Source organism: Lepisma saccharinum, assembly GCF_977018435.1.
Source record: "Lepisma saccharinum chromosome 12 unlocalized genomic scaffold, izLepSacc3.1 SUPER_12_unloc_1, whole genome shotgun sequence".
Taxonomy (NCBI): domain Eukaryota; kingdom Metazoa; phylum Arthropoda; class Insecta; order Zygentoma; family Lepismatidae; genus Lepisma; species Lepisma saccharinum.
The window spans coordinates 13,505,591-13,511,590 of NW_028142891.1; the positions used below are offsets into that span (position 1 = coordinate 13,505,591).

The following is a 6,000-nucleotide window of genomic DNA, read 5'->3' on the forward strand; positions in this document are numbered from 1 at the left end:
CGATCAACACGATCCAACAGACGTGTGTATTCAAGATAATTGCTTTCCATTACATTTCACGTTACATGCAGTTAAAGTATGGTTATTCTATTTTCTTATATTTACACACCTCGTCTAAGAAAAAGCTAAGAAAGTGGGAATTTGAGTCCTGACACTTATGTTGCGTGAACCGATATACAACTCTTAACTTTTATATTTTAAAAACAGTGAGATTGTTTATTCTTTGGTTTCAATTGTAGAATATGAAAAGTTGAAAACAGCCTGCTTTATTTTACGATACATCGTTTTGGGCTAATGCATGTTACTTTCATACTGTCCTTGTTATAATTAATAACAATAAAAAAAATATTTACAATTAAAGTATGATTTCTTCTTTCTTGTAACGGACAGGTTCCGAACCAGACCACATCCTTCAGAAGAGGACCATGACATTATACATGGTGACCTCTGTACTATCGAAAGCACCGATTTCAACAGAAGGATTCTATTTTTTCCGAAAGTGCTGTACAGTGGGATCCATGAGTATTACCGTACGTATGTAACGGTGATTTTCTCGCATCTCGTCGGTGGGTTGGTCGTTCTAGTGATGGGTCGTTCCGGAACGAATCGTTCCAAAGGAACGAAACCAGCAAGTGAACGAATCGTTCCGATTCCGGAAGTCAGCTCGAATCGAATCCGGTTTTGTTTTTAGCTACTGCGCCTGCGTCGTTGTCAACACATGCGAGAAACTTCTACAAGCGGCTTCTCTTGTCCTTTTGTTCCCTTACTTTCCCGCCATCTGCCTCAGCATTGAAAAGGCACTCCGAGGAGAGGGAAGAGGGGGGGGGAATAGGAGGAAAGTTGTATTTTGCCCATTCCGAGTGGTCTGGGCTAAACAGCAGGGACATTGTGAATTCTGCAAAATTCTTCCCTGGCTCGGAGAAAAATTTCCCTCCCGTGTGGCAAAAAATTTCCCTTTCGACTTGAAAATTCCTGGTCTTCCACAACCAAGAAATACAACAATAAAATAGAAAATAAATTATCCATACTTTCACGATTTATCCAGAACTTCTAATCTAGGAGAGTGTAAATGATGTAAAGGCAAATTTAACACCAAATCAGACTGATTGGTTTGCTTTATTTTACTTCGCTTTTTGTGCCACTTTTGGCTAATTTGCGAAGATGGAGATGAGTGATGAATGGACACTCACAAACATCGATGGATTCGAACCCGGGACCCCCTAGTGTTAGCGCGAAGTGCTAACCCCTCCGCCACGGGAGTCGGCTACCAAATTAGATGATTGTGAATAAATTTAAAGGGGGTCTCTTGCGAAAAAAATATAGCCGTGATATGTAGAGGTGGATAAATCATTGAGTATGTACTTAATTTATTTTCTTCATGTTGGACAAAATCTGTTTTATTTGAGTCGTTATTGTTAATTAATATTTTTACTTGAATGTTGATTGTTGATTGATTGATTTAGTTTATTTTACTTTGCGTTTTGTGCCTCCTGGCTAATTTGCGAAGATGGGGATGAGTGATGAAATTGATGAATGGACATTCACAAACAACCAAGTCCGAGCGGGATTCGAACCCGGGACCCTAGGCGTCGGAGCGCGATGTGCTAACCACTCAGCCACAGGCTCCGGCTTTACTTGAATGTTGTTACACTTTTTAACTCAATCACGATTAACTGCGATCAACTGAGTTCGAACTGAAAGAAAATACATTTCAGGTGTTTATAAAAGATAAGTATTATTTAATGCAAGACATCTAATTCCACCGTTTCTTGCACATTTTAGACGTTTCACCCTTTTCCCTTCCTTGGCTCCAAAATTTCCCGTTTTTAGGAAAGTTTCCTGCTGGGTTCATCGCGGTTAAACTCCTCTCTCTCCTTCACCCGCTATTGAGGTCAGAAGGAACCAACCAAGAAGCCAAATATAATGGAGGGCGTTACTACAGTTTTTAACTCGCTCCAAGCTCCCCAATAGGCGGACTGTACGTTTGAAGGACTAGTCAGTGAGCCTTGGTACGAGTTTTTGGAATCGGAACGAGAATTTGGAGTCGGAACGAATCGTTCCGAGGTTTCGTTCCGACCAAACAGCCTGGAGAGAGGCAAGGGTGCGGGTGTGTTTGAGATACACCTGCACTTCGTAAAATCAAATGTTCGCTGAAATCTGAATCATAGGAACATCGAATTCTAAAAAGAAAGGGACGTAACTATGTATTTGAAGTTAATAAAAATACATTTACATTGAGAGAAGAGCGCAGTAATCATTTGGCATCCATGACAATTTAATTTATTAATTACATTCGACGGTTCATTTTTCTCCCCCTTTCCCTCCCATTACACAACCTTTATTAAGAATATATATAAGGTAAAAAGAAAATATCAGTTATGAACCATTCCTGTTGTCGACATAAAATAATTTTATATTTCTAAAAACCCGGTATTGATATATTTACGTCGAATCAATTACGCGCAATCGGCCTTTTTGAGAGATTTTGTTTTACCACATGGAATATTTTTCTTAGCTTTATTTCCATCGCTTTTAGTGTGATTACAATTTGTTATAGCTAATATCAGTAATAAATGGGGAAAAATGCATGATGATAATTTTCTCCTTTCAAAGTAAAGTACTTGTAATTTCACATTGTTTAGCAGTGCACCCGCGAAGTGTCAAACGCTGCAAAATAACATTGAATGGGCCCACCCTTTAGCCGCGTGTAATTAACACACACACACATATTACCAGGTCCACAAAACTCCATCCTACATTTTTTTTCAATTTCCCCAACTCCTCTCCTGGCAAGGAGGAACGAAATATGAGCCTCGTTCCTCGGAACGAGAGGAAATGATTCCAGGAATCATGATTCCGAAAAGGAACGAGTGAACGAAATCATGGTGGAACTGGAACGAGACAGCCGGAGTCGGACCGACTTGCAGTGGAACGAAAGGAACGAGTTGGAGGAATCGATTCCTTTAGGTGAGCGGAACGAAAGGAATCGAATCCGCAAAAGGAACGACTTTTCCCATCACTACGTTGTTCTCTTGCGAGGTCGTTGGAAGAGGTCAAGGAATGGAAGAGGTATATTTCAATACAAAACTGCAACACGAGTCATTAATGAGCAATTCTACAAGACAAACATTTGTATTTTGTAGTTTTGTTACGTCCTAATATTTGCCCAATCGCGACAACGAAGTTTAATGTTTAGATCAGGGGCGATTCCTCCATGTGGGAAGTGAGGAACTTCCTACAGTTCATTTACACCTATTTCCAGTTTTCTACTTTTTTTAGGAGTTTAATGTGCGTTATAAAATTTAAATTAATTTAAAGGAAGATACTTTGAGGAAAGAGCAGATATATCTTATTTGTACTTCTCTAAGCCGCGCGTCAGGCTAAGTTTGCAGCAGGTTTTATGTATCAATCCGCGCGAGAACTGAGCTCAGAATCTTCCGTGCCAGTCTTGCCTCAACCGCCGAGCTGCTTACATCGCAGACACTGAGAAAATCCACAGTATTGCCAACCGCGCAACACATCAAAACCCGCATGCATGTCAAGCGGAATATATTTGTGTTTCTTTTTGTCTCCTGAAACATAACATTTTAGAAGTACTTTCGGCGCATAAATTATTTAAAAAATGTGTCATTACATCATATAAATGCGAAATATCTTCGAAACATGAGAGCATGTGCATGGACGTCCGCAGGATTTTTTCCAGGGGGGGGGCAAGGAAGGTATTTTTTACCAGGGGGGCAAACAAGTCACATTTCCCCCCAAAAGAGTGCAGTTCTCCAAAAAAAAAAAAAACATTGCTTAAATTTGAATTTATGGTGTTACTGTAATAATTAACACATATTATTGTGGCTAAAATGAAATTATATGTGTAAAATACATAATTTTTGGTTGATTTTCACTTTCCAGGGGGGGAACGGCCCCCTTGCCCCCCACCTTCCGGACGCCCATGAGTGTGTGTGTATATTTTGAGCACGCAAAAATAAAAAATAAGCAAAGATATAAGTAAACAACGACAGGCCGTCTTGAATTTAATGACAAGTTTTTTGTTTATAAAAAAATACATTTATGAAAACCTTTGTTACTGTAAGACACACGTACTTCAAGTTATACCAGAAAAAAAAAGCATGATTTCTTATTGGGGATATATACAATCAGGTGCATTGTCTGCTGCTATTACTCTGGTTTCAATTTATGAATCACTTCACTAAACCAGGATTCAAATCTTGGTCTGTCTATTTCTTGCTAATCATCCATCTCTTTTTTTTTTTGCACGGAACAGTAAATATGCGCCTTCAACAAAGACTTCATTGCTGTTAGTGGGTGAAACAATAAGCCTTCCCCTTCCACTCTCCCTTTCTCGTCGGTTTCTTCAGCCCTGGCGGTGGTTTTGCACGGTGGTATATAAAAAAAAATTCAATGGAACGCCCACGCCCCACCCAGAGTTAAAGCACATCTGGTCCAAATAATAAACATGTTTCTTCTCACGGGGATATCTTTTAATACCGGGGACATTTTTTTGTCGTCAAACAACAAACAATCGTTTCCTCTTCCTAAACTCGAACAGCAAATCATTCAACACCCGGGATACAGTTCGTGCGCACATTGACGGCAAATCACCTCACGCCCTGTTTTACTTTGATCTTGTGTCCGTAAGGAGGATTATGCATTTAAAACAACTTGCTTGATTTGAAGAGATTTTCCCTTCGGATGAAGCACACAATAACACTCGCTGAACAGGAGACCTCGATTCAGCCATTCTCGCCACTGTATAGCACGATTATTAATCACAATAAACATAGGGTTAAAATAGTGGGATGTGCAACACTGGTATCACGGATTCCACGCGTTCTACAAAGTATTCAGTCTTGCTCGACTCGCTCTTGATCTTCAGCGATTCTTCAGCGCAATACAAACTCCAGTTGGCGAATCTGCGGATCCTAGTTCGTCTGCACAGTGATTGCAACCGATCAAGTCCACACCTGCTAATGGATGTATTATTTTGTCTGCAGTTTACAAATTAAATAATTGTTTTCTTGCAAGTATGCAGTTGTGTCGGAATAGAACTCGTCTCAGTGGAACTATATTCTGCGCGCACGTTTGGATCTACATATGCGAAAACCTGCTGCAAGGTTAACCTGACGCTTGGCTTAGCGGACTTGTTTCAAACAAGAGAGAGTAGCCTATGTTGACTAAAGGACAAGCTTTTACAATCACATGCCGATCCATCCTCTTGTTTTAATCTTTTCCTTATCCTCCCCGATTATGAAATGAACATTTTATGAAAGGAAATCAGTAGAAAGTTGGAGGTCGCGTCGTAAATAAAACATACTGGTCGCCAATCGAATTTTCTCCAACTTTTTCAAGCACACAATACGGAACCCATTTCATTCATACTAAACCCCACTTTCCCAACTAGACAAACTATCAGCAACACAATGGCTTACAGACCAAGGTTGTCACACAGAGTACAGTTTTACACTCAATTCTCGGTAGTATCCGAATAGTGCTGTATTCCGCAAATTACCATGTTTTCAAATTTCCTATAATTTTTTTGCCGGCCGTCGTGGCGGAGTGGTTTGCACATCGCGCTACGACGCTATGGCTCCCGGGTTCGAATCCCGGCCTGGACGTGGATGTTTTTGAGTGTCCATTCATCAATTTCATCATGTCATCATTTATCTCCATCTTCGAAAATTATCCAAAAGTGGCAGAAAGAGCGAAGTAAAATAACGCAAATCAAAATTTAAAAAAAATCGAAACCTATAATTTTCTTATCATTGAACAACAGCCATGAAAATTCGGGTATTGGGACGTCTGGTAGCCTCCCGTCAATGGTTATAAACAGTGGCGGCGATCCGGTTCCAATACTGGAGAGGCAAAGACATCATATCTCCCTTTGTAGATAAGGTTTAGCATAGTGCGCGGGGAAAAATGGCTAAAAGTGTGTGTGTGTGGGGGGGGGGGGGGTAACTACCATTTCGACCAAATATTGCAGACTGC

The 6,000-nt window shown here is 40.2% G+C and overlaps 1 long non-coding RNA gene across 2 annotated transcripts in view; it reads right to left on the reverse strand.

The window, feature by feature from the left end:
* The window catches only part of LOC145982199 (uncharacterized), a 77,674-nt gene extending 77,214 nt beyond the window's left edge, over positions 1-460 (reverse strand). For both annotated transcript variants that reach the window (XR_014441029.1, XR_014441030.1), the window contains exon 1: positions 354-460. This is a non-coding gene — a long non-coding RNA (uncharacterized LOC145982199). The remainder of the gene's footprint in view (positions 1-353) is intronic.
* Positions 461-6,000: the final 5,540 nt, after the last annotated feature.